This window comes from Odontomachus brunneus, unplaced genomic scaffold (assembly GCF_010583005.1).
Source record: "Odontomachus brunneus isolate Ranch 3 - 2012 unplaced genomic scaffold, Obru_v1 Obru_scaffold_035, whole genome shotgun sequence".
Taxonomy (NCBI): Eukaryota; Metazoa; Arthropoda; class Insecta; order Hymenoptera; family Formicidae; genus Odontomachus; species Odontomachus brunneus.
The window spans coordinates 1,210,491-1,235,101 of NW_022639485.1; the positions used below are offsets into that span (position 1 = coordinate 1,210,491).

The 24,611-nt window shown below is 41.0% G+C and overlaps 2 protein-coding genes across 4 annotated transcripts in view; one reads left to right on the forward strand and one right to left on the reverse strand.

Annotated features, from left to right (window-relative positions):
• The window catches only part of LOC116843753 (solute carrier organic anion transporter family member 74D), a 332,001-nt gene that overhangs the window by 283,655 nt on the left and 23,735 nt on the right, over positions 1-24,611 (reverse strand). The gene's annotated exons all lie outside the window — the stretch shown is intronic.
• LOC116843751 overlaps positions 1-24,611 on the forward strand; it is a 119,160-nt gene that overhangs the window by 33,142 nt on the left and 61,407 nt on the right. The window lies entirely within an intron of this gene.

A 24,611-nucleotide genomic window follows, 5' to 3' on the forward strand; every position in this document is an offset into this window, starting at 1 on the left:
CTCTCTCTCTCTCTCTCTCTCTCTCTCTCTCTCTCTCTCTCTCTCTTTCTCTGCGTGACTCGATAGGGCATCATCGGTACCGAAAGGTTTATTGGCCATAAGAATGCTCGGACGACTCTACCGAATTAATAATAACCACGGCGAGTTTTCGAGCCGGTGTGTGTAAATATCGATTTCGATGGACACTACGCGCGCTATCATCGCAACGCGCGTAAGATACGGGGCGGAAACGCGCGCCAAGAGTCCCGACATCTTGACTGTAAATTTCCTCGAGTCATGAAAGTCCGAGGTCATGGCGTTACGTCTCAATCGAGACCTCGATGAATCGAATTACACCAGCCAGGCGGTCTTACGGAAGAGCGAATAATCCAAAGCTTCTCGCGCGCGATATCTATATTCGACTATTAATTTTATAATGGTCGATTCTCACGAAATCGCCGTGAGTTTATCTTTATGGCAAGGTCTATCTTTATAGCGTCGGTCGCGTCGGAAAGATTCCAGTTGTTCCCACCTGTAATATAGTTGTATAAAGCGCTCGATAATATAGGTGTATTTTCGTACCGCGCGCGTTTACGTGCATGCGATTACTCGATATGATCATATGCAACGGTAAGGGCTTATCGTGCGTGCACTCCGACACGCGAATGCAAATGTGTTTCCGGTTGTTGAACTATACTTTAATCATCTTGGCTTCGTGCCAAGTAGTCTTTTGCTTTCCTATCAATTCGCTGCTAATAGTTTCCCCTCGTTAACATTAAAATATCTGATGGAATCTTCTTGACTCCCTTAAAGGATTCTCGTTGTCATTTCTTCTGTTTCTCATGACTTAGATGAGGAATTGTGACATAAAAAGAAAAGTGGCTGTCACGACTTTTAATTATTTTTTAAATAAAACTGTATACATTTTTTTACGTACACCATATTCAGGAATCATTGATACGAGCAATGAGAAAGATTTAAGACATTAGAATCGCAAGCAGTCAAAATTATTTGAACGTTCAAAGAGGGTTGTAGTTCCCGAGTAATCTAGTGTTATTCTAACTACGTTTCCGTCCGTATACTTCTGTTTTTTCATAATAGGAGCGTTTTTTTATGACAAGGGAGTTCGTTAAATGAATACGAATACATATGCCACGCAGGTGTTCTTTCATTAAAGATCGTCGCTGTCCTAGTTCTTTTTTCGCGCCACTGTCCTACTTGCGCGCAAAAGGATAACGTCAGCCTAGTCGGGCTGTCCTGTCCACGTTCTCCGGCGCTCTCGACGTAACGGTCGAGTGGTCGGAACCAGTCGTCGCATCCCGAAAACCGACCGTGCGGATTCCACAGTGAGGCCCATTAGCAAACGGCGAGGAGGAACGTAATAATGCTTCCAGGAAGAATTCGCGTCGCGTCCTCGTGCTATCGTGACGACTCGGGTGCAGGAGGAGGAAATCACGTTCCTCATCATCGCCGACATCGTCTCGGCCCGCGCAACACTTTCGGATATCGCGAGATGCGGCTCTTTGAGTCGCGGCGCATTTTTACAGGACGAATCGGCCGTCATTTACAGGCGGCCACTGTCATTAAATTACCGACCGAGATGACAAGCTCGGGTCTCTTTGTGGTCCGGTTCCGCGTGAGTTTTGACACCTCTCCCATAAGAAGTCGGGTAGGAGGGGGAGGGAGGTCACACCCGGCGCGAAGATAAGTGATTTTAACTGAGCAATTTAGGGCGGGCAGAAAAGGGGCGAGAGAAAGAGGATGGACCGAAGATGGTGTCAATGAGAGAAACGAGAGCTTTTGCGGTTCGCATACTCTCGCGTGCGAATCATGTAATTTGGTTGTAAAATGCTAGGTGCGAGTCACGAGGCTCGCAATCATGCAACTGCAAACGAGACCGACGTAAATCTTCCATGAAAGCAGGGAGACGCGTTCGAATGTCAAGAGTAATTATACGCGAATTACTGGTAACGCGACTGATCGTCGTTTCAATTATCGCAGGTTACATATGGATGCGACACAATCTTGAAACAATTCATTCTCAAATATGAATTCTTTCTTTTTAATACACAATTTAATTAAGATGACGCGGTGACAAATATTAATCATTAAGTCAATGAGAAACAGAAACCTCGCGAATCGACATAATGGATTTTTATAAAGACAAAAACTATAATTTCCGAAATGCTGACATCAATGAGTGACGTATTAATGATTTATTATTGACGTCATTAATGCATCATTAAAATGTTATTGATGTCATTTTGTTTTCTAGGCTTACACTTTAAGATGGAGTAACTTTTGATCCAGACTGCAAATCAATGTCAAAATGTTTGTGGTCTCTTTTAGTTGATCATGTTTAATTTGCGATGCAATATAAATTAATCTAATTTTTCAAAATTTTTTCTATATTTTTGAGGTATGGACAAATACATCCTAAAGTTTGAATAAAACATATCACAAATTCGTTTCAAAGGCCAATAAAATGGTGCAGATGCGCGTGTATATATTATTAACAAGGCTAATTGAACATTAAAGTTACAGGTTGTAATTGGAATATGCAATATTTGCAGTATCAATTTGTAATGCGTACATATTGCGATTTTTAACGTTTAATCGGCCTTGTATGCACCGAGGCGCACAGCTCTTATTGGTTTTTCAAATATGAGATTTTTGTAATCTCAAAACTCTATACTCTATTCTCTCTTTCTTTCTCTCTCTCTCTCTCTCTCTCTCTCTCTCTCTCTATCTTTTTCTCTCTAACAGAAATGCATAATAATCATATATCTGGCCTGCAATATGGAATATTTAGCGCGAAACTTTCGGACGCTCCTCTGACGCGTCTGACCGGTCAATTCGGCCGCGCGTAGTGTGTGGCAACGATTTTTCAAGGCACGCGTGAGAAATTAATGAGTAACATATGGCATACGGGAGAGTCGTTTGTGATGATAAAATATTAGTTTACGTCTGTTTTGCCCGTATCGAGTGTCAATGATCCCGCGCGACTCCTCCGTCTCGCGGAGGAGATTTATACTTCGCTCATTCTCATTCCTCGTCGTGGATTCATATTTCCGCGGAGATTACTGCGCGCGATACATATGCGCGCACCGCACACACATGCGATACACATACGCGCGCGCGTGTATTTGCGTGTCGTGTCGAACGTATTTGTCGTACGGTACTCCGCACAATGTATCAAACGTCGAATCTCGCAGTCGCGACCGCGTCTGCGGCAACGATCCGCCGAATGTATTCGTCTCCATGTGACGACAAATCAAGACTTTCGAAAATAAAAAGAAAAGAAGAAGAAGAAACGTATCTTTTTCGCATTAATCCCGACGTATCCCAAGCTGACATCGCTATTAATGTTTCTACATGTCCTCATATCAATTACATAACGCGATTACCGACAGGAATTCCTTCTCTCTCGGATTCCTCGCGTCGCTTAATCGTTTCTTCATTTGCAAAATTAACGACGCTGTATAATAGTTTTGCAATAGTTTCGCCCCGGTTCGCACAACAAAATCTCGCCTATAACGCGGTCGCAGAAAGAAACCTTAATTAAACCCAAAGCTCGCTGCACGCGACGCTCCCGAACGAGGCGATGCATTTTGTACGTCCGCAACAGCATTACGCGCATGAACACAGCAAAGACCGTTCGGTAAAAATGAAAGCTCGTTATAGATTTGATTACTAAACGGTTTGTGCACATTTTTCCCATCAAAGTTGCGGCGCTCCGGGTCGTCATAGTTGACCGTAGTTGTGCAAGTATGATGCAATTTCGCTCGGAAAAATATATATAAGCCATTTTTAGTAACTGAGTGCAGTGCACACGTGCTCGCGAGTGTGCTCCGGTCGGGATGTAACACAGCCCTTGTTTTCTCGTCGACAATCATGGCACTTTCTTCCGTCGCACTTTTTCCGCGGCGATACGCCTCGCTAATGCGCGCTCGAGAGCGCGCCTCCACGATCGCGTGCGAATGCGAGCGAACGCGGGGAGCACGTGTCGACTCGTTTCCCGCTTGTTCTTTTCTATCTCGTTAGCACAATGCATCCCGGACTCGCAGTCTCTCGCGGAATTCACGTGGAAATCCTCCCCGACGGCCGCGTTTTGCTGCAGGATCGCACACCAAGTCAGTCTCGGAGAACACCAACATTGATAAGAATTTTAATATATGTCAAAAAGAATTCCAACAAAAATTTAGTAGGGCTTATATAAGAGTAGTGCGTTTAGATTAAGTTTAATTTTGCTCCAATTGTCGCGATAATAATAAAGAAAAATTGAGGGCGTATCTCGAAAGTAATGAAACATTTTGAAAAAAAAGAAAAGCTACAAATTAAATAATATATATTGCATCTAAAAATCACAAACAATTTGTCATTAATTCTCGAGATCTTTCAGAATCTGGATCAAAAGTTATTCTACCTTGAAGTATAATCCCACAGCAAACGTAATAACGTCAAATGACGTTTTAATGATGTCTCTAACGTCATGAATACACCATTTGACATCATATTGCTATTTAGAGAGCATCTTAAACCTATTATGGAAATATACAATGTTGCTATCTTTAGCAAAGAATAATTAAAACAATAATGACAGAAATCTCAATTTTTGTATACATATACTTTAAAAGATGAAAAAAATGTTTCATTAGATTCTCTCTTAAATTTTCCCAGCGAGAGCCGAGGAGAGACTGAATTTTTTTTTTTTTTCTTTATAAAGTCAAAGAATTTATATTCTGTTATTTTATTATCCAAAAAGGACCTCACGCACGATAACATCCAGATTAGTAATTAAATCCTTTCACAGCCGTGACAGATAAATCATAAATGAACGCTCGGTAAAAGGTAGGAGAACTAATCTAATATTGTCGGTCGTAGTAAGTTAATTATCGACATTGGCTATTCCGCCAGTCGACAATTTATGACCGACACAGAGCGGAACACGTAATTTGGGCTACGCGAGAGCATCATCTCGCGCGATGCATAATTCGTTGATCAATTAAAATTTGACTAATGGGACGTTCGTGCGGACAACAGTGTCTGCAAGGGCTATCCATGAAAATAATTTGAGGAATTAGGCAGACGTGATGTATTTCTTTCGAACGGTATAAATCATCGATACCGTGTTTATCGCTTTTTCTTTCTTTCGTTTTAATTATGCAAATTATTGATGATCGAGCAGTCAAGAGTCGCTCGTAGCGTTTCGCATTAGACCCCCGCCGATTTGTATCGGATTGCTCTAACTACGCATTGATGACGATGTATTTGCCGATCACAGTTGCGATTGGCATTACTCGACTATTAGACAAGGCCCTGCGGTTCTCCACTTTACAGTAGATTAATGACCGATCATTGTGATTGTCGAGAGAGCCTGACAATAAGCAGAATCGTCTCGATCCCGGCGGCGAGACCGCAGGATTCTTACACAAGCAACTGCAGCTGGCCACAAACTACACTATGAGGTTAGAGGAGACGGAAGGGGGAACATCGTATAAAGCAACTGCGCGACGATGATTGCAAATTTATTGGAACCATCCGCGTGATTATACATTTCATAAATAACAATCAATAATTTATACATCTATCTTCAGCTTCTGGCTCTCTCTTTCTTTCTTTCTCGCGGTGACTCCTTTGAACAGAATCTTAGGGAGGCTTGTCACGGTTCACGAGTAAACGATCGGCTTAAATCTCGCCGCTCCAAGAGAGAGTCTACGGTTCGGAAATAAGTTATATTGTTCTCTCGCGGTGAACACTGATATATCACGGCCGCGAGCGTGGCGACTCGACTGGTAACGCCGACGATTAGAGCCGCGGCTGAAGGTGATAAATCTGAGTCTCTCTCTCTCTCTCTTTCTCTTTTTCTCCTTTCTTTTCGCAGCACCGTACGCAAGACGCACGTACGGGCACTTGCTGCACGTTGCGCATAGCTTACCGCTACGGCATCGTCAGCCTGCACGATGCATCGTGCATGAAGGTGCACAAACGCGCGACTGCGATCGGTTATAGCGGTAGTAGGACGCGGTTGCCGCATCCGCGCGGCGGATCCACGTTGTGTCCGCGGCAAGAATCGCAGACGCACCCACATGGTCACGGGATTGAGGTTTTAATAACGGTAGGTTGAGTCTCGTTCATGAAAAGAAATTGCGGAGGGAAACCTCTAATACGTAAACCGCACGTGGCGGTTTATTAGTCTCAGTTGCCAAACCGACACGGCTGGGTAGATTTTGGAACCCGACCTAAAATTTTGGATTTCGCTCTGGAAACCTGGACAGACTTTCGTGGCTATCATGACGTGAGACAATCGATGATAAACTTTACGATTCTTTTATCTGCATATTTATTTGGGAAACTAATTACTTATTTATTTATTTATGAAGCAAACGTACTGAAGTAAATTATTTACTCATTTATTTATAAAGCGAATATACTATATTGAATTAATCAATGAATTTATATCATGCAATAATGTAAATCTTATTTACTAAAAGATTTTACACTTTTCATATTACATTTTATATGATATATTATCTAATGATTTTAATTCAATTTCTTTTAAATTTTTGTAATTTTGATTTCTTTACTTGCTTTTTTAATAATTTGTATTCTTTTAATAACTTATATTTTATTATTTTATCACAAAGATGTATTTCTTTTTCAAAAGTGTCTGTTAAAATAATAAATTTCTGAGTAAGGGACAGTTGCTTGTCAAAGTAGTTTTATGATCCTATAGGTACTTATCTTACCGTCACGTTTCTACACTACAAGACTCGCTGCTGTTGTGTAACATGCAATCTAGGTCCTCACCTGTTTCTGCACGTGGATATCCACTACTAAATAGTAATATAGTAGTGGCGAACCGCACGTGTTCGCGATGCTGGATGATGATGCCGCAAAATGCTCACGGATGGATGAGCGGCTGTATACAGAACCCGACGGTATGCGCGGGGATAATGGCTGAGTAGGGTAATTCCTAATCCTTCGGGCACGAATATTCCCGAGGCCGCCCGGTGTGAGAATTTAGGGTTCGCGAGAAAACGATTTCATTGACGAGGCCGAGAACTTATACTGATGGTATCTTAATTTAATGGAGAAGTTCGACGACTTCTAAACTATTAACTTACTTATACTGATGGTATCTTAATTTAATGGTTTATATATCATTTAAAGATTTCTTAAGTCTTCGATATCGTAGTAACTTATAATTACAACTAACTATAAGTCTGTACAGTTGTGGAAAAAAAGTCACGTCAAAAGTATTACAGACCTCCAAGTGGTTCTAAGCATAAAATGTTTTCTGTTCCTGATACATTTGCATCAGAAGCACACATTTAAATACGAAAAATTTGCTATAATTGGCTAATTCTTACGGTTTACGACTTATGACATTTATTGTATAGTTAGAGAGAGAAAAATGATTCCGGACAATTAAAGCATCGGGAATTAAAGTATCGCGGGTAACACAAAAGTCGCGGTGAAGACTCGATTTATGTATTCTAGACTTGATAGCAGTTAAGACAGAAGCGAAGTCAAACACTCGTCTGCGGCGTAAAGTAAGAATGGCGTGTCTCGCTCGTGTGGCGCACGAAGGCAGTGATAGTGCAAAACGTTGGCAGACGATAATCGAGTGTCCGTCGCGGAGAAGCCGGCATCGAGCTAAATAATACCGCTACTACTGGTATTTCTGATCCCGCGTGCGACGCTTTGCAAGACTCACGTACACAGCCGCGTGTTCACCGGTTCGCGACACATGCAGAACTCGAAAACACGTAGACACGCGATAACCGTCTGTATTTGTAATCGTCTCGCTTCCGCCATTAGTGCCGAGTACTTCACGGCATCTGAGTTCGCTTTCAGAGCCAGCAAGTTGAGCACTGCCTATCGACGGCGTACACTCCAAGTCGCGGAAAGATTCCCGTGTCTGCCCGAGAGAGCAGGCTTTCCTTCAACTTTGTCGCGCGTTTCCTGATTACGACACGCAGGATCGAGAACAAGAGTCCTCTCGGAAGCGCGTCGGGTCCTCGAGTGCTACTCGGCTTTCTTTCTTTCTTCTTTACGCGGGATATATTGTGGACTGCAAAACGGTTTAGACACAACGAATTACAGGACTCACCGAGCTATCAAAACTAAGAGTCATTACTGAGAAGCTTCGCCCAGTGATTATTATATACAGGATCCGCCAACAAAAACTTTCCACCTCAATTATTATTCTGTAATTAATTGATTTTTGTTAAAAATGCCAATATACGTCAATATTGTTTTCAAGAAGGTTGTATGATTGTGATAAATTTAATTTAATTAAATTGAGGTAGCTATCCCCCAAAAAATCTTAAACAATAAAGATCAAATAATATTATTTTAAACGTATTTTAATTCCCTTTACAATGGTATTTATTTTTTTAAATTTGAGTGAACAATTTTTGAAAAATCATATTTGGAAATTTTAGATACCAAAAATATTTTAAATTCATAATTTTTAGAGAAGAATTCATTTTATTAAATGTGTTCAAAGTGCCGTCCACTAACTTCTATACAATTATAATATAAAGTTTTTGTTCAAAATTGCTACAAATATTTTTAATAATTTCTGACGTTATTCTATAGCATTGGAATTGAGGTGGAAAGTTTTCGTTGGCGAATCTTGTATATTATAAATTATTACACTAGTATTATTATTATTTACGATTATTTAGTGTTCTTAATTATATTGTTGATTATATTATTAATGCATAAATTCGTCCATAATGACTCTTAATTTTGATAGCTTGGTGAGTTCCCAACTTCATTGTATCTAAACCATCTTGCAATCCACTGTACCAAATCCACTACATTGATTTCCTCTTGTCAATTCTTTTCGTGAGTCAGAATTTAAAAAAATACCTTAACTTTTATCGTTACTTTATTGAACAGAATCGAACATACAATCTGTTTGTCGAATCACATTACTATATTGTGCTTGACCTAAGTCCCGATTTTAATTTGCAATAATTGTCAGTTAGGTCTAATTATGAACGTCATAAAGGCTAATTTAAATTCGTATTGAAGCCGTATTGAATTCCTCTTGGACTCCGTTACATTTCAATTAATTATATATTAAAATATTCGTGCGACGAGGTTGACCGACACACTCGATTTTTTGTTTATCTATAATTAACCTTTTTTAGTAGCTCGTAACAAACAATCGCGACTGCGTATTTTTAAGCGGTGATATTTCTCGCGTCCACGTCGGCTCGCTTTAAAGGTCAACGACAATCGCGTCCAAGATAAATTCGACAAACATTATCAAGATACAAGTGTGCATAAATTTAGCAGCAACTTTATTAGTCAATTTATAAAAGTTGCATCTGTCATGAGTGATTCATTGGCACTCATAAAATGACTTATCGCATAAAATGACGAAATAAAAATGCAATATGAAAAAAATGTTTAAAATTGGCTCGAAACAATATGTCATATAAAATGCAAGTCCAAAAGTAACTTTTAGTAAATTCGTTGCTATATCAATACAGCAAAAAATTTATATTATCATGGGATGTATATTTAATAATTACCTCTCAATACAGTATATTTGTGTCTCATGAATGTAATTCATAATTAAAAAAAAAAGAGTTTTCATCATCGCCTCACTTCGTGATGATCACAAAAGTTTATCTGACTGGCGATATATTATCACGACACGAGATCATACCTGCGAGCCGTGAGACGTCGGTGACGTCCACGTCATGTCGGATTCCGGTAATTGCGCGGCATACTTTCGCGAGAGAGATACTTGCACGCCCGTCCAGTTCGGATGCGCGCGCGACCCGCCGATCGATCTCGTCATTAGACCGAGTTATCTTCGCGCCCGATGATCGCCGGCGGCGGTGATCGAGCAGCAGCACACCACGTCACACAGGTACGCGTATCGATACTCGGCAGGATCAAAGATGCCCGACACGTAATTGACGCTCGTCGACGTCTCGCGCTCGTTCCCGGGTCAATTATATCCGGCGCGCATTGACGAGCTTTCGACGATATTACCTGAGCGAGTTCGCGGCTGAGGAATCTGCTTAAATAAGCTTCCGCCGGGGTCCCCTTTTCGCGACGATATTCCGGCCGATATTTATAATTAAATCCCGGTCTCTTATCTGCGCCGTCATCTGCTGCCCCCTCTGCCCACTGCCGCGCTCTCGTCCGCGTAATTATCTCGGGGCTACCTCGTGCCGAATTTGACGATACAGCTGCGACGTCTCTCGTTCCGAGATTTACATAAAAGTAAAGCCGCCAGCCGGACCGTTTATCCGCGACAACGATTATCGATCGGAATTCGCGCATGAACGCCGAGACTCGACTCGCTCGTTTATCAGCGCGCTTGCAAATGTTGTTTAATCAGTGACAGCCGCCGCGCGATGTCAAACGCTTGTCGGCAACAAGTGTACTCTATTCGGTTACAGTCATTCTACGGAGTCCTCGGACGAAGGATAGAAAAAAGAGAGATCGAGAGAGTCTTCTTCTGAAAAATCGAAGATATTTATGGAATGGGTACTACGCACAAATTTGTCACAAATAATGATAAAAATCTGTTATCGCCTAAAACTTATTGAGGTGTCTCTGAGAAAAATTACATGGCCGACGAATTCGCCATGAGAAATGACAAATTAACGCGATATGTCACGATGATTTAAATCTCTACTGCCCAAATTAATTTCTCATGTTTAAAAAATTCATGTACATAGGATGTTTAAAACTAAACTACTTAACATATAAAATGAAATTTTACCTTTTTAATTCTTCATTTTCCCAAAATAGGTTTGTGACTTTGAGATCACGTTGGGCAGTTACTATCGCTGTCAGAAAAAAGACAGTCATATTGTGACTTTCACGTTACATTGATCAAGACGTGAACAACATTCATATTGAAGGTAAATAACGATGAAACTGTGAATTGTGACTTCAGAGTTATAGTGGGCAGTGGAAGGTTCAGAGTATACGACATGGAAGCTACTTCGATGTGTGATACGGCCGAGTTGAATGCGACGAATGATCGATCCATCGGGACGATGCACGAAGCGCGTATCTTCGCGGCTTCCATCTCCGTTACAAATTAGTCGGACGCGACACAAAGGCATTCGATTCTCCCAAGGCACAGCCGCGAGTATCCGTACAAATGGACGGATGTTTAAGCTGACGGTTATGGGAAATTGATGATCGGCAGAGATTTACGCGAGACACCATTGAGGAATGGTAGCTCGTAAAGATTGATCGCGCGCGGCTTCGAACCTGGCACAGAGTCTGCGGTCTACCGAGCGACCCGCGAAAGGGATGCTGCAGACAGCAGAACTTCCCGGGGAAACTAGCTGTCATTTCTTCGCATTTCCAAGATTGTTATGTCTATTGAAACTACACGGAGAAAAGATAGTAAAAAAAATTGTAATGGAATTATTGTAATCTTGGGCCACACGCAATTATCACTGAAATTATGAGCGAATATATGTTTGTTGAAAAATATTATCATGTTTCACTATTTATTACACCACGAGAGAAAAATATTTAAAAAATAGAAATATATATGTTCAATGGGTACTAATATTTACATCAATCACATCAATGCAAAATATTCTTTAAATATTACCAGATTTTTTTCTTTTTTAATAGAATAAATAGCTTTCATGAAAAGTTAAAAATTATTAATAATCACCAAAAAACAAAAAAATATTTTTATCTTTTAAATATTTTTCTTTCAGAGTATATAAAATTATTATAATTATTTCAATGTTTTTTACATCATATTCCAGGTAGAGGTAATTGCGTGTGGCCCAAGATTACAATAATTCCATTACAATTTTTTTTACTATCTTTTCTCCGTGTAGTTTCAATAGACATAACAATCTTGGAAATGCGAAGAAATGACAGCTAGTTTCCCCGGGAAGTTCTGCTGTCTGCAGCATCCCTTTCGCGGGTCGCTCGGTAGACCGCAGACTCTGTGCCAGGTTCGAAGCCGCGCGCGATCAATCTTTACGAGCTACCATTCCTCAATGGTGTCTCGCGTAAATCTCTATTCCATTGTTAGAATTTACTATTTCTAGTAATTTACTCTGTAATAAATTAATTATAGTAATTAATTTGTACTCCGTAATTAATTAATTACAGTAATAAATTTATACTCTGTAATTTCAGGATAGTGCAGCTCTGTAAAAAACATTGTTTTACAAAGCAAAAGAAATATAATTTTAACGCAATTTATGATATTTCTCTGTATATTAAAATTGCTTAGCGTTTTGTAAATTAATATTCGAGTTCTGTCTTAACCGTTTTTCTAACCTCAACCTCAATCTGCCTTTCTGTGATTAATTTCTTTTACTAATTTCTTTCATATCATACAAACGCGTGGCTATCCAAAGCATCGGTTGCACAAAAAATAGATTTCTAATGTTACATCGGTGAAATTAAACTGTCAGGAGGAGTGTGTTTTGCGGATGTTTCCGATGCCTCTCAAACTTTCTCCAAACACACGTTACGAGACTATTATTTCACAACTGAGTAATTATTCTCAGTTATTCTTCGATCGTTAGACACGGTAAACGCAAGCGCTTCGACCGAAGCTTCGAATTAGCAGGTAATAACCGACAGGAGGCTGCCTGCGATTAAAAGCGATCCGCGTTACTTCTAATGAACAACGATCTACCATAATTACTTCTGAAGCGTACACTTTATGAAACGTATCCTTGGCTACACGATCGAGGATGATCCTTAGCCATGAGTACACCTTCGTAACCTCTATATGATCACTCTCGCTTAGCTTTTTTCTTATTTCCCGCAAGATGCGAGTAACCAAGCAAGCACTTAACAAGCAACGACTTAACAATTTCAACGAATACGCATTCCGGCTCTTCTCATTACATTGAAAAGCGTCAAGCCGATCAGTCATAGTCAATCTCAACTGCCCGAGCCACCCTCATTAGTGTCAATGTTATTAAAGATTATGAACACGTGTATCGCGTGTTACAGTCATTTGGTCGGTTAGCGCAGATAAATAGCGCCATGAATTAGAAACAAACAAGACCGTTCAGCAAACAAGACTGATTAATTGAAATATTCTAACAAGAAGAAGAAGAAAGAGACAGAGAGACAGATGGCAGGTGGAAAAGTTTAATTATTAATAATTACCAAACAAATATTTTTATCTCTTACATTTTTTTCTCTCAGAGTATATAAAATTATTGTAATTACTTCAATATGTTTTTTATATCATATTCAGGTAGATCGTAATCTTGTAATCTTGGGCCACACGCAATTATCACTGAAATTATGAGCGAATATATGTTTGTTGAAAAATATTATCATGTTTCACTATTTATTACACCACGAGAGAAAAATATTTAAAAAATAGAAATATATATGTTCAATGGGTACTAATATTTACATCAATCACATCAATGCAAAATATTCTTTAAATATTACCAGATTTTTTCTTTTTTAATAGAATAAATAGCTTTCATGAAAAGTTAAAAATTATTAATAATCACCAAAAAACAGAATTTACTATTTCTAGTAATTTATACTCTTAAACGCACGTGTACATGTAAGATTAGATCAAACTGGACCCAAATTCATCTGCTATTTTACAAACCACGTAAATTTTTTAGTTATAAATTAAGGAAGATTGGTGAACTATCGTACGAAATTATACACCAATATTCTTTAATTAATAACTCAAAATTTTACGTTGTTTGTAAAGTAATAGAAAAATTCTGTGTTCAGTTTTTTGACCTAATCTATGTACATATGAGTGTTTTCCCACCTATCATCCGACACTCTGTATGCATAAACCAAGCATATGTATCTGTTATAGTAAGAGATGAAGTTCGTATTGGCAATTTGAGACAAAGTGAGAAACCTGTTTTGAAGCTACGCCTTTCTCACTCTAACTTTGAGTGTCGAAAGCTACATAACATATTAGGAACATGGTGACTCTTGACAATTCTAAACTGGAGTGAGAAAAGGATAGTCCTAAAACAGCTTTCTGTATCAAATCGTCAATACTACTCTGGAGAGAGAATTGGAGCTCCTCAAGTCAGAATTAGAACTTCATTTGTAAAGAGGAAGTCAGTACGTGAATGAAGCTGAAGAAACTTTCTCTCTCACTGCCACTCACCTCTGAAAATGGCGGACAAGATGCGGACCAAACAGGAATCATTATGCTTTGTTCTAGTCTGAATAGAAGCAAGATCCATTTGACGCTGCAAATACTTCAAAGCACCGTATCAATCGCAATCTTTCTTTACGCGCTCTAAAACGTTTACAATTTCAAACGGATTCTATAGGAAACTATAGGAACTCTATAGGAACTCCCTATAGAGAGAATGCTTTGTCTATGTATTGTTATGTCGTTGTGTGTGGTGTGTGGCGGGGGAAGAGAAGAAGAGGGACCATTTCTCTTCTCCACCACGCAATATTTGCAGCGTCCTTTTGAGCGATTGCTACATGAAAAAGTAATTTCCTGCCCATCGTACACCCGCGCCGCATGCCCAATTACATACAGTTAAACGAAATGACGCGCACCGAGTGCTTTGTCGCGCTTCCGAGCGAGATTTCGGCGGCATCGAGATGGCAGTTTCACGAGGAGATGCATCGAGGGTGTCGAGTCAGCGTGTTTGGCCATTAAGTTCGTACTCCGAGAGACGCGATCCAGCGATCAAAATAAATCGCTCTCGAATGTAAGACGACGGACGTATCACCGAGCTTCATCGTGTTAACTTCATAAACGAGGACCGTGCGCATAAGTGGTTCCTGGAATAATTTACGAGTGCCCTTTCCGACCGTGTTCGGTTGTCGTCGTATAATGATGAATAAGTACCCCGGCCTCGACGGCTTATCGAATTGTTAACCCTCGTTTCGTTAATTGCACGACCTGGAAGGGGAAGTCCAACGAGGTGGACAACGATATCATCGGATAACCGGTGAAAAATCTTTGTAACTGTATGTTACACGCTTTATATATTTCATAGTTGTAACGAATTTTTGCAGGATCTTTGCAGATATATATTTTTCTATTGAGACAGCACAATTTTGTTTGCTTCATGGAAAATACATTGTAAGCGAGAAGATCGAGCGGGAAAAAAGTGCACGGGAAGCGAGCGATTAAATTTACTTGAGGGAGCAAATAACTTACAACACTGCTTAACGGAAGCTTTTTCATTTTCTTGAATGGATTATTGTTCAAATGCAAACCAAGAAGGCGTGCAAGAGCTGCAGGTAACTGTGACGTCATTTTCGTATAGAAAATAATTATAAATGTTTTTTAATGCAAACACACACACACATTACTTAATTACACATGTAGAATTCAAACATATTCATTTAGTGATTTTCTCTAGACAAATTTCCGAGTATATTATTGCTGCTTTGGTCTGAAAGAATAATTTGTCCCCTTAAAACTCAATTCAAAATACAGTTAAGGCGTATACGTTCACAGGTACGAGCACATACGCACTGTCAAATAAATCATTCAAAACGATTCTTTTTTTCCCCGGCGCGCTCATTTCATTCGCACGATACTTCTCCGTGTACGTGCCGACTCGGTGCTCGCAGCAGCATCGAACACGCAGACGGTGCCTTTAGATCTTCCACATCCACAGAGATGTTCGATATAGATTTATTGTAATGAAATCGGGAATGAGATACCGCGGACTCATTTATAATGTCGTGTACGCGCAGGGATACCGAAATGAAACGCGTGCGTGCAACGCGTATGGAGTAATATTCCTGTATCTTTTCGGGCAACGTTTGTCTTGTCATTATTACCTTTCTCCCGGGCAGCTTCGCAAACAAACCGCACGCTCGTACATCAACCGTTCAAAGAGGCGTACACATCCCTCCCGACGCAGCCCTCCTGCATCCGGAAGAGATGCCGGGAACGGCGAGTGTCGCTTCGCGAGAAATTACGCGCGCATCGAAAACGGCCAAAGGGCTACCTCGAGTTTCTGTTTGCCGGCAAACTCTCGGCGAATATTGACGCAGCGCTGTTCGCGCGACTTCCGATCCCCATCGACCAGGCGTTTCCTCGCGTTCGTCAGATTTTTCCCGGCGACTTTAACGACGTCGAAAGTCCCCGCGCGTGATCTTCCCTTTCGACGAGAAAACGCATTTCGCGACATTACCGGCGAAACTTTCACGATCGTGAGTGTTGCCCGACTCGTCCTTAGAGACGAGAGACAGCCGGCTATAAATATAAAGTTCGATTTCACAGGTATTTGCTCATCGCGTCGGAGAGGCGCAAAATTCGAATAAAACCGCCGCGACAACCATAAATTTCCATAATGCGTTGCGAATGGCAATCGGAGTGCGTGAAGCGACGAGACGAGAAGTGCGCACGGCATAATGCGCGGCATTTAGCGCGCATCTCGCGGTCCACGCGGTTTACGTCTTTTACCGTAACAGAAACGTAAGAGATTTCTAAACGCAACTGAGAGAGAAAAAAATAGTTGAAAGATAAAAAATATTTATTCGATGGAGTATTAAATAATACTATAATTAATTAAAATAAATACTTAAATCCAAATTATTTTATTTGAATGAAATAAACAATTGCTTTTATGAAAAACTAAGATTTTAGAAAAATGTATAAATAAATGTATAAATGTATAAATGTTTAAAAATAAATAAATTATTTGTATCTAGCGAATAAACTATTCTTTTTAAACATTTTTCCTCTCACTGCGTGATAAACATAACAATTCGAATAAACATCTGACACCCCTAAACGAAATTTTCAAATCTCAGTTTCAACTTTATTATTTTATTTAACATCTATTTTGATAATCTAATACAATTTTAACGCTAAATAAAGTGAAAAAAAATATTTCATCGTCAAAGTCAAAGTAGAAGTAAATTGTATCATTACAATTAAACCTACTTTGCTAACTTAGTTTCTACTGCGTTGTAAAATTCAAGGTTTGACATAACTAAAATTTCGATTCGGAATTATAGCCGTAATAGATATGTCATTTGAATGGACCGTAATGGACATAAAAGTCAACGTTTTAATTGCCACGCAGAAGGTAATGGTGGACCTCAATCTAATCGACCAATCTAATCTGCCTCAATCTCAACCTAATCTAAACGGGATATCACCGTATCGACCTTGGCACACTTTCCTTGCATATTTCGTAAAAAAAAAAATCATAAAATACTTAAAAACTCGTTTTCCATCAGTGCCGTTCGCAGCGCTATAAAGAAGTCGTAGGAGAAGTCACGGCGCGCGAGCTCGTTCGGAAATTTGTTAGCCCGTTTCACGGAACCCCCTCGGCGGGGCCCGTCGCTCGGTGGGGCCCGCTTGGTATTCATTTCGAAAAAATGTGGCTGCTTCGGCCGATAAAACGCGCGTCGTTGCGAGATCTCCGCGCCCGATAGCGACAATCACCGCGGTGATCGATGGATGGATGGATCGCGCGAGGCGAAACAACCAAAGGGAGCTCTCCCTCGATCGATCGGGCCTCAGATCGGATCTCAGATCGAGCCCCAGATCGGGGTTCATTGCCACCGATTCCGCCCGATCGGCCGTCGCGCGCACGATCGTTAAATATTATCGTTCCCGCTCATTTACATATTTACGCGTGTACGCGTACGCGCAGCGTGAATGCGCTAAGGACGCGACGCATTATAATTTAGCGCTCGCGCACAAGCGTGCGCCGATGATGGGGCCCCGTTCGTCGATAAGGGACAAGGCACTGCTAACTCTCGTGCGCTCGCGCGATTGAATAAACAGTGTTTAACCCTTCGCACGTCGGGCTGATTGTTATAGCACGGCGAGAAGGGCGAGGGAGAGGGAGGGAGGGAGGAGGAGGACGAGAAGAAGCAGTCTTCTTCTCGGCAAACCTGCTATCGGCCGCTCGAATCTGCGGCCCGATCGAAGATAGCAACTGAGGGAGCCGAGACGGTGGCTGGAACGAAGGTGGGCAACACGCGGTAAAAGCGCTGCTTTTGCGGAGAAAATGTGCTGTTGAACGCACGGTTAGTTATGCCCACTCGACCCCGCGGCGTAATTAGACTCTAGGAAAGGGTAAATGCTGGGAAGTGATGAGAGATAGCGGGATTTATCTATCGAATACAGCCACTGCGTAGGGAATTTCTTGGGATCTAATTTGGGTCCAGTCCGATTCATCAAAGCGATTATGGCTTGTATGGAAAAATTTTCCAAATTTCTGAATATAATATATAGATTCAAAATTCCTGAATATAGTATATAGATTCTTACAAGACCATCAATAAGGAGGAAGGGAGAAAGAGATGTATTGAAACGCGTAAATTAGATTAGAATTAGGAATAGATTGTTTAGAATTAGACTGCGTAAATTAGGAGGCTTAGAGTGGATACCAATTAGATGCAAAAAAAATCTTAATTAAAGGTGTAATATTTCAATGCGATTCGAAGCGGAAAACCCAGATTTCTCAAAAAATTCAATAAAATATTTAAAATGTTTTTAAAATATTTCTTTTTATCTTTTGTTTTATTGAATACAGTAGTTAGTATAAAAATGGGGGAAAGATCCCCCGTTTGATACCACTAAAAGGCATATTGGAAAAAGCGCGAATTTCCCTAATATTTCTGGCATGATTCCAAAAAAGTAATATTTGAGACAAAAATGGGAGTCGCCCTTGGTATCGTAGTGGAATAAATGATTTTGGGGTGAGTTTGAGTGTTCCAATCGGAACTACGCAGTATCTGAAAGAATCTTGATAAATTTCTGTGCGGGTTGAAGCGAAAGAAAGGAAAGGTGCGTTTTCCTCACGCTTGGCCGACACCTTCCTCGAGTGGTCCGCGCGCGCGTCCAATCTTCGTACGGATTAATAAATATTATCCTTGTCTCGCGTCACCTTCTCGCGAGAGACTCTCCTGCGCGCGCGCACGTGTGTATTTGGATAGTTCTCGCGTGTTCTCAGGTGTATTTAAACAGTCCGCTATTGCGCGCGCGTTTACATAGCACGTGCTGGAAACGGATTTCGTGCGTTAACGCGCAGCACTGCGCGTCTGCGGAGGGAGAACGACAGAATAGACGAATAGGTGTAGGCAGATATAGCGATTGTGTTCGAGCACACGATTTATTTGCGCCTGTCCTGTCGCGAGACATAAGAGGCACGATCAGCTGACTGAAATCAGAATCGAGAAAGCGCGACAAGGCACGACTCCCGAATAGGAGAATAGGAGGGATTCCAAGGGCTCCTCTAACGGTCGCGCACGTGAAGATCGAGTATCGAATGATCGACACATCCATCGATCAATCTCCGCGTAATTAACAAGCGCGAGTAGATTGACATGAGCAATTAAGTCCGAGTGTCATTAGAAGTTTTCGTGTCTAACAGTCCGCGTAGACGTCGAGTCGATGATTGTGACATGATGCACGACATGTTGATTAATTTCTTCTTTCATTAAAGAATGCTGTCTAAAAATTGATTTATCGTGCATACACAATTGTACACCATTAAGGCATTAATTTTGCCAATTTCTCTAAAATTTACTTGTATTATTACGCGTACTTTTGCATTTGAAAAAATTGAATTTTTCTCTTTAAATGAGAAAATATTTTCCTTAAACACCGTTGCTTCTCACGAACGAAAGTTGCTTATTCTATTTAAAGAGAAGAATTTAGAATTCAAGAAAATATCTCGATGTTCCTTTGACAATTTTTGTCAAGGGAACATCGACGATTGTCAATTGTTCGGATATTTTGACGAAGAAACAAAAGAAACTCTTAAAGAATCAACAACAGTATCATCGCGTTTGACGTGCCCCAGGCCCAATTTGCTGTCCCGAAAACACGCTTTCGTGCCTGACAAAGTCGTCTGGAAAGTTGAATAATGCATCGCTCGGCGGCCACCATATGCAATTTCGCTGGGTGGACCATGAAAGAGATAAAGAGGGCAGAGAAGGAGAGAAAGAAAGAGAGAGAGGGAGACGTCTAATTTATACACGTTTAATATTTCGACGCGAAGATCCATGCGTGTCTCCATTCGTCACACACGCACGACACACGCGGACCTTTGTGCCGGCCGGGAACTTACTCGGGCCCCGAACAGCGAACGCTAATTTGTGTGATTGGACCATAAATTCGAACGTGAAAAGCGACCTAGTCGGGGCCTTTACCGCGCATCTCCAAGCCCGTAATTCGATCAGTTTAAATTCGCCATTACGGTCTGTTTATCGCCACCCCGTCCGGCCGTCCGTTCGTCCCGTCACGTTAAATCATGGGAACGACTTCGCGCACATTATTCGGATTACGGCCGTGCCCTCGTACTAAATTAATAAAGCACGACATATTTGCCGCGTCCCCTTGCAGAGATGGTCTTCCTGGGAGTACAGACCCTGGGGATCTTCCTTCGCGCGGATAACGCGAGGCACAACGATATTAACAAAATGTACCAAACATACATGTAAAAATTCTTCGTACAGACAACCTAAAATGTAGAAAGAGTGGCGTATAAGGGTCGAAATCGCGGTTCTTTAGTGCAACTATCAAATATAAATATTCACGGAATGATCTCGTTTAAAACAAGTCAAGACGCATACGTCAAAAAAGATTATCTGCATGGGGCTTGGTCGGAAAGTCCAAAAATCGGATATGTTGCTTGAAAACGGTACATCCGTTGTTCAAGACACGGATTTTTCTCTCAGTGCACTTGAACGTTGCGTCAACGTCGTCGTGTCAAGCGCAGCCTACATCGAAGTCGTACTCATACGGTGCCGATGTTTTATTCATCGGTGTCCCGATTAAATCACGACTTCGAGCTCGTTAATTCTCCCAGTCGCGTACTTCCGTGTTAAATCAATAAAGCACCGACGGTGCCATCGCTCTTCGCGAAGATATCGAAAAGATCGGACAATCCCGCAGGCATTCGCAGAATCGGTACGTCGTGCCGGGCGTGGATGCGCGGCTTTTAATCCGCTCTCGACCAGGGCGCGGAGCGGAGCGGAATTGCTGGATTCGATATATGCCTGGTTGCAGGCGGTGCAGGCCGCGCTCTGATTTGCGATACGGTCAGCCTGCGAGCGGTGTTATTAACGGACTGTAAAGCATTTGCCAAGCTCGAAAATCGGGCGTACATCACGGCGCGAAAGCGGCCGGGATATTCGGCCAAGAATATGCCGTTGTGTAATGGCCGGTGTCTAGATTCGGCAAGATTGTCGGCAGACGCGCGAAGGGGGAGATAATAAATTCCGCAAACAGTATCGTATCTAGGACTCGATCGATATGCCCGTGGGCGACGTGGGGGGTAAATTATCGCTGTGGCTCGCGCGCCAAGCTCACGCGGATTATCTCGGATGATTGGCGCAAATGAGTAAGGGGATCTCGATTTCGCGCTCGCGCCACGCGCGTTAATCGCCAGGATTCTCCTCCTCTCGCGTGTTAAACTGCTGAGGAAGGCTCGCGCTCTTTCCTTCTCTCTTTTTGGACAATAAAGTCACGCAGAATAATAGACCTGTTACGATCCCGATAGAGATGGCAACGCAGATATTCGTTACACATGACGTTACCGTGCAGCAGGTGCAATCGCGAGTCGGCGGCTCCCATGTGAGCGCAATTTGCGCACGATCTGATCTCGACGTTAAGCAAATTAACTTGGGTCACCGGCGTAGCCTCATAAATCGTATTGACCGAAAATGAGTCAAGAGAGAAGTGAACCGGAGAAGTTAATGGCGGCATTGCTTCCTTATTAAAGGGACCTTCGACCACAGGGAGAAACACATTCGTTCGTTTCTCATGCGCGCGTATGCGTGCGCGCAAAGTCTGATGCGAAAGGCAGGAATTAAGCGTCGTTAATTAAATACCGAACGGAATTATCAAGGATTATCACAAGACCGCATCGCGCGCGTAAACTTTTCCACGCCAAGAAAAAACAAAATGGTTTGGTATTTGTAGCTATATAATCATACAGAGAAATAATTACTATAAATGATGGTTTTTTTTAAGGAAATAATTTTTTATAAAATTTTACTGTAATGTTAATGATAATATGCTTATATGTATAAGTTACTACTACGGTTTTATTACAAAAAATATGATTGGAACTAAAAATAACTATAATTTAGTTTATTATGTTTTAGTTTTGATAACTTAGTTTCTTATATTAGTAATTTAATATTTTATATTATATTTTATAATTTAATATTTAGTAATTTAATTATAGTTAAATCAACCATATCTTCCTTTTCTTCAGTCTGTAAAATGTATGACGTAGTGTCCCACATCTCGTGTACACGTAGATTTGGTCGAACAAAAATTCTTCTCGTGGAATCTCAATCCACGATTTTATGTCGTTTACGTATATAACATATGTAAAAAACATCTTATATTTCTATCGGAATTACCCCAAGTAGAAATTCTGGCGTTAAATTTTTCATATATTCCCGTATGTTAATTTCAAACATTACGTTTGTATCATTTTGATTATTCCGCGTTGAGTTTATATTCATCATTTCACCAGCGTTGAAATAACACGATTTATATGCAACTTGTATATCCTTAGTGACATGTATATTATTGGTGTATTTTATATCTTCGTGTCTTTTCTTCGAAGTCTTTTCTTCTCTTATAAGAAGACGCAGTCGATATATACAAGTCTACGTTCGCATAGTTCTCAGCTATGATAATCGTGACAAATTTCGCTAATAACATCTCACCTACAAGTTTCAGCCTCGCTGAATTTATCCGCTCTTATCTATCTAACCTGTTTCGAAAGTAAATTTACCTGGCGAATCATTTATGAGTCCAGATCTCCTACAGGTTTCTCAGGCAAAAAACGCGGAAATTTGCGAGCCTACATTCAGCCGCTTCTCGCGCGAAAGAGTTCCGCTTCTCCAAGTTTAAAAGCGTTATTGCTCGCAAAATAAGAAGCAAATGCGCACGCGCCGCTTTCACGGAAGTCAACGGGTCGTAAGAAGGTCTAGGAGCGATCGCGTATCAGATTCGCGCAAATTCGCGAAACCAGCGAGCGTTAACTGTACCGTCGTCCTCGTAAGTTCGCCGCTCGTTAGAAAGAATCCTGCCGTGTTCTTGCGCGTATTATGCGAGCAATTATTTCCCGCGCAACCGGTTGATCTACTTGCACGTCCCCTTCGCACGTGCATACGACATACTTGTATATCTTAGGACACCATTCGCATTGCTCCATCGGTAGCGCACGCAGGATGATTCCCAATTTATGCGAGCGCGCGCGATTTACAGGCGGAATTAGATTTTACGGACATCTCGTATCTTTTGAGCACGACTAAGACCCGTATTAATAGTTGTCATCTAAAACTTGCCTCATGTAAGATACTCAAATTGCAGAGCTAGATCCAAGTTTTTTCAGTCGAATTAAATAATATATTTCACAGAAAAAAAGGATTTGCTGCAACAGCAAACTAATTTGCTATATATGGACAGTTAAACATAATTCACTATTAGCTACTTTTTCTTTGCTGCAGGAACCTATGATAACAAGAAAATCTGCTCGTACAGCAAGAAAAGTGGCTAACAAAGTTGCTACAGATGGACAATTAAACATAATTTACTGCTTCAGCTACTTTTTTTGTCGCAGAAGCTGATTTTCTTGTTATCTTTGCAAAGATAAATTGGTTCCTGCAGCAAAGAAAAAATGACTAACACAGCAAATTATGTTGTCCATCTTTTTTTTCGTGTTGACATTTATATCTACAATCACGATTCGACTGTAAAAAACTTTAATCTAAATTTGAATTCAAATCTGAGTGTCTCACTTGAGTTTCTAGTACTAACAATTGATGCGGTCTTTAGACTTTTATTCAGACTTAAACCCAAGTTTCTCGGTTGAATCACATGATATGTGTAACATTTACATATGTTATCGCGATTCAAATGGAAAACTCTCATCCAACACTGAATTCAAATCTGCGCATCTCAGTATCAGATATTATCAGGGATTTATGATTGAACCATCAAATGAAGCGATTAAAGGCCTGCAAGAACCAAATACTAGGGAGATATGCGCAAAAAGACAGGACAAAAATATTCATGTTCTCATATTATTATGAGTATCACAAACAAACGCGTTTCGATGCTGTATGGGATCCTTTTCAACGTGAGAACATGAACATCTTTCTCCTATCGTTTTGCGCACCACTTCCTAACGCTCAGCTCTTGCAGGCTTCTAATCGCTTAATTTGATTGAGCACCTCACTCGAGATAAGCTTCAAGTAACTATTCATACGGGTTTAAGAGACCTTTCGATCTCAAGGGTAGTCAATCGAAAGTGCACTCTCGCTACGTTTTCGGACACCAGCTGCGGGAATCCTTGAGCATCTCAGTGGTCCCGAACATCGATAAATCACCGGTGAAACATGACGCTCTCTCGACTCGACGAAAAGTGGCTTCTGCCGCGTCGCTCGAAACTTCTTGATACACCGTTAGCTAATACGACCGAAATCGCCATGGGTGGCAATTTACTCACACGAACTTGACCTTCGATAGTCGTTGGACTATCATCGCGCGAATGAAATCAACGGGAAAACATCCGATCTTACGAAAAAGCATCCAAGGAATGCCTACCTCCGTGATCGAAACTGAACTTTTCACTCTGCTAGCTCTCTCTCTCTCTCTCTCTCTCTCTCTCTCTCTCTCTCTCTCTCTCTCTCTC